Source organism: Patiria miniata, unplaced genomic scaffold (genome assembly GCF_015706575.1).
Source record: "Patiria miniata isolate m_02_andy unplaced genomic scaffold, ASM1570657v1 HiC_scaffold_25, whole genome shotgun sequence".
NCBI lineage: Eukaryota > Metazoa > Echinodermata > Asteroidea > Valvatida > Asterinidae > Patiria > Patiria miniata.
In genome coordinates, this window is record NW_024037064.1 from 6,414,458 (window position 1) to 6,426,757 (window position 12,300).

A 12,300-nucleotide genomic window follows, 5' to 3' on the forward strand; every position below is an offset into this window, starting at 1 on the left:
TCCTGCAAGTAATTAAGTGTACACCGTAATTACTCAGGCGTGTATCTGGGGGGGGGGGGGGATTAAGAAAACACCCCGGCTCTGTCCCCCAAAAAAATTATCATACAAATTCCAAAAATTAAAGTTCAACTTGTCGCTAAAATGGCAACTTAAACCCCTCGGAGGGAGGGAGGGCTTATCTCTAAACCAGAACATTTTATTTCCTATTTATTATATGATGATATATTACCTAGGTTATATTTTAATTGTTGTTCTAACTGGGTTTTTTTTCCTATTCAGCTTTGGAACTTTGTCAAGCTAAATTGTCGGTGAATGCTCTATGTTCTGACACCCCAACGTGTTTGTTCCGATACCCTTATGTTCCAACAACGCGCACATAAGATAATGTTACTCCGGTTAGGGATAGGTTCAGGGTTAGGAATTGGAATATGTGCAGTCGGAACATAGGTATGTCAGAACTTAGATATGTCGGAACATACATGTACCGGTAGGTGTGTCGGAACATAGGTGTGTCGGAACATAGGTGTGTAACCAATGGATTAAAAGTTAAACTTGTACTTTGTTGATGGGTACAAATGTACATGTACTATATCCCTGATGATGTAGGAATCTGGTGGTGGCGTGATGTAGCATTGCAGAATAGGAACCTTTGACCCTGTCAATCAAGCCTTTCATGTATACACCATCAACTTGAACCTAAAACGAACCCAAGTCACGTAATTGTTGAACGATGCAACATCCAGGGAGTGAGTGAATGCTCAGTCCAATTGGAGACCTGGGCCCCTGGGTATCACACAACTGGCTGAGGGAATGCGCAGTCCAATTGGAGACCTGGGCCCCTGGGTATCATGCAACTGGCTGAGGGAATGCGCCGTCCAATCAGAGACCTGGACCCCTGGGTATCACGCGACTGGCTGGTGATAAGCATCTTTATTTAACGATGACCTTAACAATTCCATCAGTTTCATTGGTGGATATCGAGTGGGTGCGGCACAAAGAGATCATGTGCACATTCAGCATGCACATTTTGATACCCAAAGCCATCATATATAAGATTTTTCACGCGAGGGTTTCATCAGATTGACGACGTGGCATTCAGCCTTTGCATGCCTTCATTTATGAAGTCTGCTCGCTAACATTGAGTTGTCCTATAACATTGATTTGTACTGGGAGTTTTTGCATACTTGAGAGTGTATAGCCCTCCATTTTGCTCAAGAAGGTAAGAGTTGTAAATTGCCTTAATTATGCAAGTACATGAATGTCTATCAATACCCTGATTGCAAACTGTGAGGAAGACATTCCATATGGTACAAGTTCAAAATCATGTAGTCCCTAAGTGACAAACCACAGTTGATTTTCTGATCGAAGAAATGAAAATATCGTAGTTCATTAGTTACACGATTCTGAACAAGTTTGTATTTGAAACGTCTTCTTCACAGTGTGGCATCAGGGTGACAGTTGATATTCACGTAGGCCCCTACTCGTGTATTAAATAACCAGAGAGACTTTTGTGGTACCCTCTTGTTCCCCCTCAACAGCAAAGCAGGAATCTGTATGGGCAGCAAGAATATAACCCTATGCATTACTGCAGAGTATGCAATGGTTTTGTATCATAGGCATAAGTAAACCTTGTGTGCATTATACGGAATAAATAGGTGCCTTGCCAGTTTTAAACACTGTGTTTAAACTGGTTTGGAGTATGGACAAAAATTGCAGTATACAATAATCCATTGTTTGGATATTACTATCAAAGTCTTTTTTTTGTGGGAGCAGGTTATTACACCATTGTTCAATGTGCCTGGTTTTGGGCGGAGTGTCATTTTCCCCATAAGAGATGTCTCTCTGTATGTAACAAACTATGCAGTATTGAAACGATAACCAACCCCTCCCTCAACCCCTCACAAAAAAATTCATGCTTTACAAAAAAAAGAGGTTATTTCTATGGTGGAGGCAACCAGAAAATCCTATGGGAAAAAATGTCAGAAATCAGTTGAAGCAATTTTCTGAGTGGGAAAAAATGAAGTAGCCCTCTAAAATCCTGCAATTGTTTTTTGGGGTTTTTTTCTTAATTATTTTGCTAAAATCCCTACTTTATACTCCAATCTTTTTTGAAATACAATTACAATTCTTCTTTCAAAAAGCAAATGAATTTGGTGTCACTTTATCAGATCTGTTTTGCAGGTTTCGATTTATATTGACAGACTAGTTCATTTCCGCAATAAAGTAGTCGATGCCCCTGCAATGTACAAATGTAGCTTACCAAAGTTTGGGCAAAAAGAAACATACATGGACTATCTATAGTTTAACACAACATCAATTTCTTTGAGTGGAATGGTGTGATTTTGTCTCACACCATGTTGCAATTTTACTTATAAAAATAGTAAAATTTTGTAAAAAATGTGTTTTGTTTTAACACCACACAAATTGCCCCCTATTCGTCCTAATTTTCCTGGTTCTCAAATACGTTTGATTTACTGGCTAGTTGTTAAGCTCAGAGAGACAATCTAAATCTGGCAAAAATAAACTTCAAGAAAGATAAACCAATGGTAGTTGTTTTAGGTTAAGGGGAATACACGAGAAAGTGTTGATTCGTAATTTAAGAATTCATGAGGCGCCAAGCATGCCAAGCGCCGAGTGAGTTCGTAAATTAAGAGTGTATTCTTCGAATTAAACCATTGCGTCAACAGAAGTAATGGAAAGAATGTTGCAACCTGACGCCACTTTTTTCTTCATATATATATCATCTCAATGAAGGTCATTTGTTGCAAAAATGATGATTAGACATGAATCTGGGACTGAGAAATGTTTCCAATTTTGTTAGGAAATACTTGAAATGACCTCTAAAGACTTTGTACACAAGCGCAAAAGTGGCGTCAGGTTGCAACATTTTTTTTTCTGGCGTGTTAGCATGTGTATCGCCACACCCGTACAACCAAGTCATTTTATGTGTAGGCTCCTTGCGTCAAAATGGATGGTTCAGACGACGATTTCTTTCTGAATAAAAGTATATTTTGCAGTGACGGCAGAGAATCTGACAGTGAAGATGCATTGGTAATTTTCGGAAAGCAAATTTTCACACAGACAGTCCTATTCACGCTCATTATGGAGAACAATTGGTCGACGTGTTCAAAGTGTGGATTCGTAATTCCGAATCCACACTTTACTAAAGATTCGTCGTTCCGAATCCACACTTTGTGACCAGTCTAACAGATTCGTAGATCCGAATCCACACTTTTAACAGTAGTGTGACGTCATAGCAACGATTTAAGCTATCATAACAACAGAACCCAGGAATTGAATCCGTAGAGTTATACATGTACATGTGCATAGAAATAATTTGGGCCTATAAAATTTGGCATGATGTTGGCCTAATAATATAGTTCAGTCGGAAAAGGGGGGTATCGTGCACCCTCGGAAATCAATTTCTAATCAACGTTTCTAGGTTAGAAAAATGCGTAGAAAACGATTTGCTATGTTAAAAAATTCAAAAAATGTCCCACGTATTGTTTTTATGCAAATTAGTGCCGCCATTACCGAAAAATCTATTTGTAACTATATCTCAGCCAATATTGCAGATAACTGAACGAACTAGGTGTCTAAACCCATGTTTTCAAGGTCGGAGATCACAATAAAACTATTCTGGAAGTGACCACATGTGTCTGTGGCATAGGAATATGCAAATTAGTGCCGCAAATACCGGAAAGTCATGTTTTTGGCATATTTCGCCAATATAGCACATAACTACACCAGTAAGGTGTCTAAACCCATGTTTGAGGGTCAAGTATCATTAGAAGACCATTCACGAAGTACCTATGTGTGTCTTTGGCATGAAAATATGTAAATAATAAAGTGTCGGTTTATCCGCTATTTGATTTTTAGCCAATATCTCGGCCAATATTGCACTTAACTACACAAGTAAGGTGTCTAAACCCATGTTTTGATGGTCAGGTATCATTAGAAACCATTCACGAAGTAACTATGTGTGTCTCTGGCAGGTAAATATGTAAATTCTAAAGTGTCGATTTATCAGAAATTTGATTTTTAGCCAATATCTCGGCCAATATTGCAGCTAATGTTGACAGAAGGGTTTTGATAAGCAATAATGATCAAAGTTTATTTTAAGCCATCATATTCAAAATCAACTGTAATATTGGCTGAAATTGAATATAATTTGGCGGAAAATCATTTTTTTGATAAACCGGCAATTTAGAATTTACATATTTTCATACCAAAGACACACATAGTTACTTCGTGAATGGTCTTCTAATGATACCTGACCCTCAAAACATGGGTTTAGACACCTTACTTGTGTAGTTAAGTGCAATATTGGCCGAGATATTGGCTAAAAATCAAAGAGCGGATAAACCGACACTTTATTATTTACATATTTTCATGCCAAAGACACACATAGTTACTTCATGAATAGTCTTCTAATGATACTTGACCCTCAAAACATGGATTTAGACACCTTACTGGTGTAGTTATGTGCTATATTGGCCGAGATATGCCAAAAACATGACTTTCCGGTATTAGCGGCACTAATTTGCATATTCCTATGCCACAGACACATGTGGTCACTTCCAGAATAGTTTTATTGTGATCTCTGACCTTGAAAACATGGGTTTAGACACCTAGTTCGTTCAGTTATCTGCAATATTGGCTGAGATATAATTAAAAATAGATTTTTCGGTAATGGCGGCACTAATTTGCATAAAAAACAATACGTGGGACATTTTTTGAATTTTTAACATAGCAAATCGTTTTCTACGCATTTTTTCTTACCTAGAAACGTTGATTAGAAATTGATTTCCGAGGGTGCACGATACCCCCCTTTTCCGACTAAACTAATAGTTTAAGGTCATACTGCTAAGATAAAGAGTGTGTGTAGTGAGGGGGCGGGGTATCACTGCACAGTGCGTTCGACCTATCTCTTTCGATTTGGTTCAAAGATAAAATCCTGAAGTACTTTGTTTATTTCTGTAGTGTAATTATTCTGGGCGTCTTTCGATTTTGAAGAAAAAAACCTGTCACATTACACACAAAATTACATATAATGACACTCTACAAAAAATATACAATCAAAGACCCAAATTGTCAGGGTTTGTGATTTCTGTGTGAAATCTGTTTGATTTCCTGTAGTTTCCTCAAACATTTTGAGCTTGCGAGACTGAGAGGTATGAGTCACAGAGGCACATTGGGAGTGGCTACGTGGGGGGGGGGGGATTGGTCATGCCTAGGCTCTGTCTAATATCATACGGTCACATGCTTGCCTTATATGGACTAGTAACTTATCAAACAACTGGCCCTTGGAATTGGTCCATTTTATTTCTCATAAAGAGAACATAAAACATGATATTTTTATCAAAGGACTCTTAAAGTTGGCTCCATGCAGGTAATTAAGTGTAATTACTGGATGTGAAGAGTGTCAAAGGGATGGTTTGAAATGTTTTGTTTGTTTACTTTTTGTCTGGCCGGTTCAAATTAAGTATGATTGTTAGTGATAGGCCCTATGATTTTTATGCCCCGCAGCGAAGCCGAAGGGGCATACTGTTTCCGCCTTGTCCTTCCGTGGGTGGGTGTGTGGGTGACTACAAATTTGTATCCTTGTGGAGACACACACACAATAGGGAACAAAACATTGTAAAGGTCTCCACAGGGCAATTTCTATACATGAATAGGTCTCCACAAGGTTTTCACGAAATAGAAATATGGGTTTTACTCAAAAACTAGGAATTTCCAAGGTGGGTTGATCCGTCGCAAATGAAAGAGTTTTAGAAAAGGGATATTAAGTCCAAATTTCAGCCAAGGAAACTAATTCTGGTTAAAATAAGAGCATTTTAAAACTTCACTTTCAAAATTGAACACTTTACTACACGAGAACAAAGGAATGTCTCCACAAGGATACAAATTTGAGAGGGTGTGGGTGTGGGTGCGTTTGTGTGTGTGTGTGTCCGGATAAATCATGTCAGCGCGATAACTTGAGAAATACTTAACATATGAACTTCAACTTTGGTTTGTGGATTGTTCTTGGTAATCCACAAACCAAATCACTTTTTCATGCATCAACTATTCCGTCATTGTATCCAAACAGTAACGGACTTGATCTCCGTTGCTGCCCTGTCTGCTGCAATCATAACTACAAGTAACTGACTGACTGACTGACTGTCACTTGTGACTAAGACTTTGACTGATCCGGACTAGGTTTGCAAGGCTTGCCAATTCTTGCCTATCCAAGGCAGGCATCTCCTAAGCCATACACATGGTGCTTTTCAGCAAATTGTATCTTGGTTTACATTTGATCTGTTTTCTTTCTAATAAAAATAGCACAGGTATTAGGCAATATTGCAAATCTACCATTTAATTTGAATACGGTGGGTACCCTAGTATGGAAGTGCAATAATTAAATGGAGTATAACAAGAGGTCATGGATGTGCAGCAGTTCCAGCACTGACCCTCATGGATACAAAATGGCGGAGACATAATGGCTTCATATTAAAACATACCAATGTGAAATAAACGGATTGCTCACAGACAAATGCTGCATGTATCATGGGCACAGCATCCATGCAAGGGCGGATCCAGAACACATTTTTTGTGCCCCCCCCCCCCAACTTTGGTCCCCCAAAAAAGTGGATCACAAAATAACGGCGTAGGGTTCGAGGCCCCAAATGTTTTTGGATTCTAAATGCTCTGTGGTGCAATCTGAGGCAATTTCTGACCACTTTGACCAATTTTGTTTTTGAGGAAAATATAATGTTGTACGAAGGCCCCCGTTGCCCCCCCCCGATCCGCCCTTGCATCCATTTTGCTACATGTATATTGTCGTCTTTTCTGCATTGATCGTTGTCACTCATTGTCGGTTTTGGTTTTGTTTTTATCTATCTGCAGGAAGTAGTATGCTTGTGTTGGAACATGGTCCTAGTCTGACCAATAATGGGAAATCCTCAGAGTAGATTCGCTCCAAGAGGTTTGTTGAAGATAGACAATCATCAGCACTATACATGTAGTGCAATTTGAGATCTGCTTTACACCTGGTCTATGTATAAATGCTCAGACAAAATCTTGAAACCTCAACTCCCTCACAACATCAGCTATTGTATGTCATCACACAAACCAATTTACTCCCAGGTAGAGCATAAACGCAAAGTATCTCACTTTATAGTTCACCATATATTCAGGGGTGTGATTTGTCCGGATTTTTCCAGATTTCCGGAATTTTGATCTAACGTCTGCGGAATTGTATGCGGATTCTGGATTCTGGATTTCCAGTGTTTTCTGTTTTCGTAATATTGCCCGAAAACTTTTGGCGAAATATGTGACCTGTTCTGTCAAAAGCAGACGCTTCTGGGCAGAGGTTGAAATTGAGATAGGGCCAAAAAACGCTGTGGGGGTGATTTTTATCGATTTTCAAATTTTTGCATATTTGTAATCCTGCACATGTCTAAAATATATTAAAAAAGTTTGAAACCCTAATTTGAACTCTACATATACTATTTTTGATGATTTTGATAAGGTATATCAGTTAAAGAAATAACTGTTTTGTGACGTTCGTGGCCATTTTCTCCGTTTTCTACTTTTCGACACAATGAACTTCAAAATAGCATAACTCTGCCCAGGAATGACCGGCTTCAAAAATTAAACCACCTTTAAAAAGGAAAAAGAACATGTTAACAACATGTAAAAATATCATTTCGACCTTATGCCCAGAAAAGTCTGATTTTGACAGAACGGGTCACATTATAGGCCCTAATTTACAATAATGGATGGACTGGTGACAAGTCTAATAAACAATGCGGTTAAGAACCTGATAGACATCAATGCAGTGTGCGCAGTGGAGTACTTGAGGACCAGACTAAAAATTATTTTCATTAGTATAATGGGTGAGTATTGTGTAGTCCGAGTAATAGGCCTTTACTCTACGAATCGCCTTTTTTACACTTGGAGCTTGTCGGGCGAGTAGGGTCCTAGGATCTTAGAGTACATGTCAATACCAATAACCTATTTTGACCATTTTCACTCGTACCCCCTATCAAAATCTTCAGATTTCACCCCCAAAACTGTCCTCAAACTGCCTGATTCCCCTGTGGGAATTGAAAATACAAATGGTAGTGGTTAGGTTCACATACCTTCGGGAAGAAAAGAGAAATTTCACCTTCAATTCAGGAAACATCCTTGTCACACACGCCTTGTTGTTAATTTGTCACCTGACCTATCACAGGGCACTTTGATTGGTCACCAATCCAGGTGACCAATCAAAGTGCCCTGTGATTGGTCTGTCTAATGCCAGTCAATTTTTCCTGAATTCAAAATGGTAGTGCTCTATTAACTGACCTTTTTAGCCATTACATGTATGTTTGTGCTCTCTTAATTTGTAAATGCCTCTTTTCAGTGTTATTTACAGTGTATAAACAAATGTAATTACATTTTATACAAATGTCTTTTCAGAAACAAACTTGGATGATGAGCATCCCCAAGTTCCAGGTACCGGTAAGTTATAAAGCCTTTACAATAGCGTACCTCATACATGTACATATTCACACATAGGTTCTGGGTAAGTTATAAAGCCTATACTATACCTCATACATATTCACGCCCAAGTTCTGGGTAAGTTGTAGATCCTTATATACATTTACACTGTGTAGTTTTTGGACAAATATCATCAATGAATAATTGATGATCAGCGAGTATCTCACTCACTTTGAACCGGAGCAACCCTCACATTGTTCCGAGGTGTCTCACTGGAATCGGAGCAAACACCGCATTGTATACATGTACATGTATCATTTCTAGCACGATGCTGCTGAGGTAGCCCCCATTGATAGCAAGAGTTTTTTACCTGCTATTTCACAAAGCAAAACCCTTGCCCTGCGTGCCCGCAGCTACCATTACTTTTCTGCAACCAGGTTTAGTCAGCATGCGTCAGTTGGTAACAGAATGATTCTTGGACTTCTTGGAAAACAATGATAATCAAAGTCTGTCTGGGTAACAAACGTTATGTCAGAGAATATTTCAGTATTTCCTCATGTCAGTTCTTCAGACCATTGAACAGTTGAGCAAAAGAAGGATTTGGGTTAACAGGGCCTTTAATTACTATTCTTATTTGTGAGAAAGTATCTTCATCGATTAAAAAAAACTGTTTGAAACTCATTGAAACTGTTTCCTTCTGTCCAGTGACAAACATTATGTTCACCAGGCATCCTCCACCCTATAATTTCTTAAGGGTGTGGAAAGTTTGCTTAAAAGATCACTCAATATTAACATTGATGGTATTAAATAATAATTTGAATAAAATTTACTAAATTTGTTCATCTTGCCTTGAAATTATTAGGAACAAAAATGTCTGTCCACTTGACGAGCGTTACATCTTTACGATGTACATGTACCTTTCATAGCTTCTTGATCGTGAATTTTCTAGATTAAAAGGAATGTACAACATTTTGCTTTTGCTGCAATATTCAGTAATAAATGGATTTGGAGAATAAGTATGTTATAGCAAATATTGTTAAAAATGACTTGTTTCACGTTATGGGATCGTAGATGCTGGAAAAACTAAGAAAACCAATCATGTTCTTGTACTCTGGCTCCCAGATCCCACTGAAGATGAAATGGAGCGATTTATAGACTGGGGGAATTGTAAAGTGAAAGAATCAGTCTAGCTGGCTTGTACCCCTTCACAGATGTGTAATCTATTGCGGAATAACTAAATATGAAAAATTAGGGGCAGTTTTTGAAAAAAGCCAGTTTGTGTTGGAAAAATGGAGTTTTTCTTGAAAATGTCAGCACACCAGGAGCCACGATTGTACAGGATGCTTTAGACTGTCATTCCCTAACAATCCAGTAAGGTATTTTGTGATAATTTGACTATTTCATCTGTTGATGTTTGCAAATGTTGTATCTTCCCTTTAACAAGCATACAGAGCAAAGATATGTGCAAGCAAAAAAATTAAAAAAATTTTGCTGTTGGAAATCGTGCTCAATGATCAAAGTTGTAACATTTAGTGTGGACAGACCGTTTTACAGGTACATTTAATATTTCATTTTCAGAATCAAATGTGGACGATGGGAAGCCCCAAGTTGCAGGTAAGTTATAGAGCCTAAGAGACCCTTTGCATGGTGCGCCATGACAGTGGGCAGGTATTTGTTTCTGGGTGATACACTTGATTAGGTACTTTGTGCTTGTATTGTAACTAAATTTAAATAAAACCTACTCGCTGTCATGGCGCACCTTGCAAACGGTCTATATATTTTTTTTTACAAATATTTTGATGATCAGCCATGCTGATATATTTCATTTCTATCAAAAATCTAACGCTTGTTTATTTTCGTTTATCAATGAACTACTTTTTCTACAACCAGTTTAGTCAATGATCATAGTGCACATTTGTCAATGATTCTTAGACTCCTCTTTGAAAAATAAAGATTGTAAACAGGTTTTTAAAGTGGACAGTGGCTGGATTGGAGACTAATCTGTTTTACTTTTTTCTTCTTCATAATTTTAGAAGAGACATCTTCACCAGCAGTTGAAGACATTCCTTCTACCCATCCCAGCGAGTCAGCATATTTTATATTTTGATCTGAGACAGAGGAATTAATCAGAATCAGAATATTTTCTTTTTTTTTGTTGGCTGCTTGCTGCGAGGCAACACAGACAAGAAAATGTGTATCTCTTTGTCTTTGATTTGTTTTTAAGCAGATAAGTGAAGAATTAGAGTGAGATTTGAACGGTAACCTCTGAATCCCCATTCCAGTGCTCTATTAACTGAGCTATTAAGCCATATTTTGCGTTCTTCTGATTGTATGCCTCTTTTCACAGTGCAGTGCTATTTTTACTGTAAAGGCAAATGCAGTACATTGAATATTATTTTCTTTTCAGAAACAAACTTGGATGATGAGCACCCCATGTTCCGAGTAAGTTATAAAGCCTCTTCTATACCTCATACATATTCACGCCCAAGTTCTGCATAAATTATGAAGCCTAAACTTAACCTTATACATATTCACGCCCAAGTTCTGGGTAAGTTATAGATCCTTACATACATTTACATTGTGTTTAGTATTTTTTGACAAATAAGATCAGTGATGTTAATTTTAATTGATGATCAGCGAGTATCTCCCTCACTTTGAACTGGAGCAACCATCGTATCGCACCGTATATACCATTCCGAGGTATCTTACTTGCTTACTTAATTGGAATCGGAGCAAACACTGCATCGTATGAACATGTACAAGTACATGTATCATTCCGAGCGCAATACTGCTCAGGTAGCCCCCATTGTAGCAAGAGTTTTGTACCAGCTACCAGTATTTTTCTGCAACCAGGTTTAGTCAATGACCATAGTGTGCATGCGTCAGTTGGTAACGGAATGATTCTTGGACTTCCATTAAAAAAAACAATGATAATCAAAGTCTGCCTGTGTAACAAACGTTATGTCAAAGAAGATTTCAGTATTTCCTCATGTCAAGTTCTTCAGACGATTGAACAGTTGAGCAAAAGATGGACTGGAGTTTAGAGCCTTTAATTACTATTGTCATTTGTTAGAAAGGATCTTCATGGATTAAACAAAATTGAAACTGTTTTCTTCTGTCCCAGTGACAGACATTTATGTTTATGGCATCCTCCACCCTATAATTGCTTAACGATGTGGAAAGTTTGCTTGCATGATCACTCAATATTATTACATTGATGCCAGTATTAAATAATAATTTGAATAGAATTTACTTAATTTGTTCATCTTGCCTTGAATTATGGTAAGAAAAAAAGTGTCTGTCTACTTGACAAGCGTTACTTCTTTGCGATTTACCTTTCATAGCTTCTTTGATATTGATCTTGATCTTTTTGGAATAACAAGCATACAGAGCAAAGGTATGTGCAAGCAAAAACTTTAAAAATTTTGCTGTTGGAAAATCCTACTCAATGTCCCAGTGTACTATTTAGTGCGGCCAGACTATAATGCAGGTACATTTAATATTTCATTTTCAGAATCAAATGTGGACGATGGGAAGCCCCAAGTTTCAGGTAAGGTATAAAAGCCTAAGACACCCTTTGCATGGTGTGCCATGACAGTGGGTAAGTCTGGGTAGGCATACACTGCGTTATGCGAAGTTTTTTATTGTTAGGCAAATATTAGGACCGAGTTATGGGGACTTTCTGCTGTCCCCATAGCATTTTCGGTCCCCACAAATACCTTGTGGCGACGAGTGTAAGTCCCCACAACTACGGAATAAGTAAATGTGTGTTTCTGTGTGATACACTCATTGGTCTCCATTAAGAAGACAGGATAGGACACAGCGCCCTCCATC

General features: G+C 38.1%; 1 long non-coding RNA gene across 1 annotated transcript; it reads left to right on the top strand.

The window, feature by feature from the left end:
• Positions 1-6,895: 6,895 nt before the first annotated feature.
• On the top strand, positions 6,896-10,547 carry LOC119732926. Its single transcript, XR_005271641.1, has 4 exons — positions 6,896-6,967; positions 8,446-8,487; positions 10,045-10,080; positions 10,500-10,547. It is a non-coding gene; the product is annotated as an uncharacterized LOC119732926 (long non-coding RNA).
• The last annotated feature ends 1,753 nt before the right edge of the window (positions 10,548-12,300 follow it).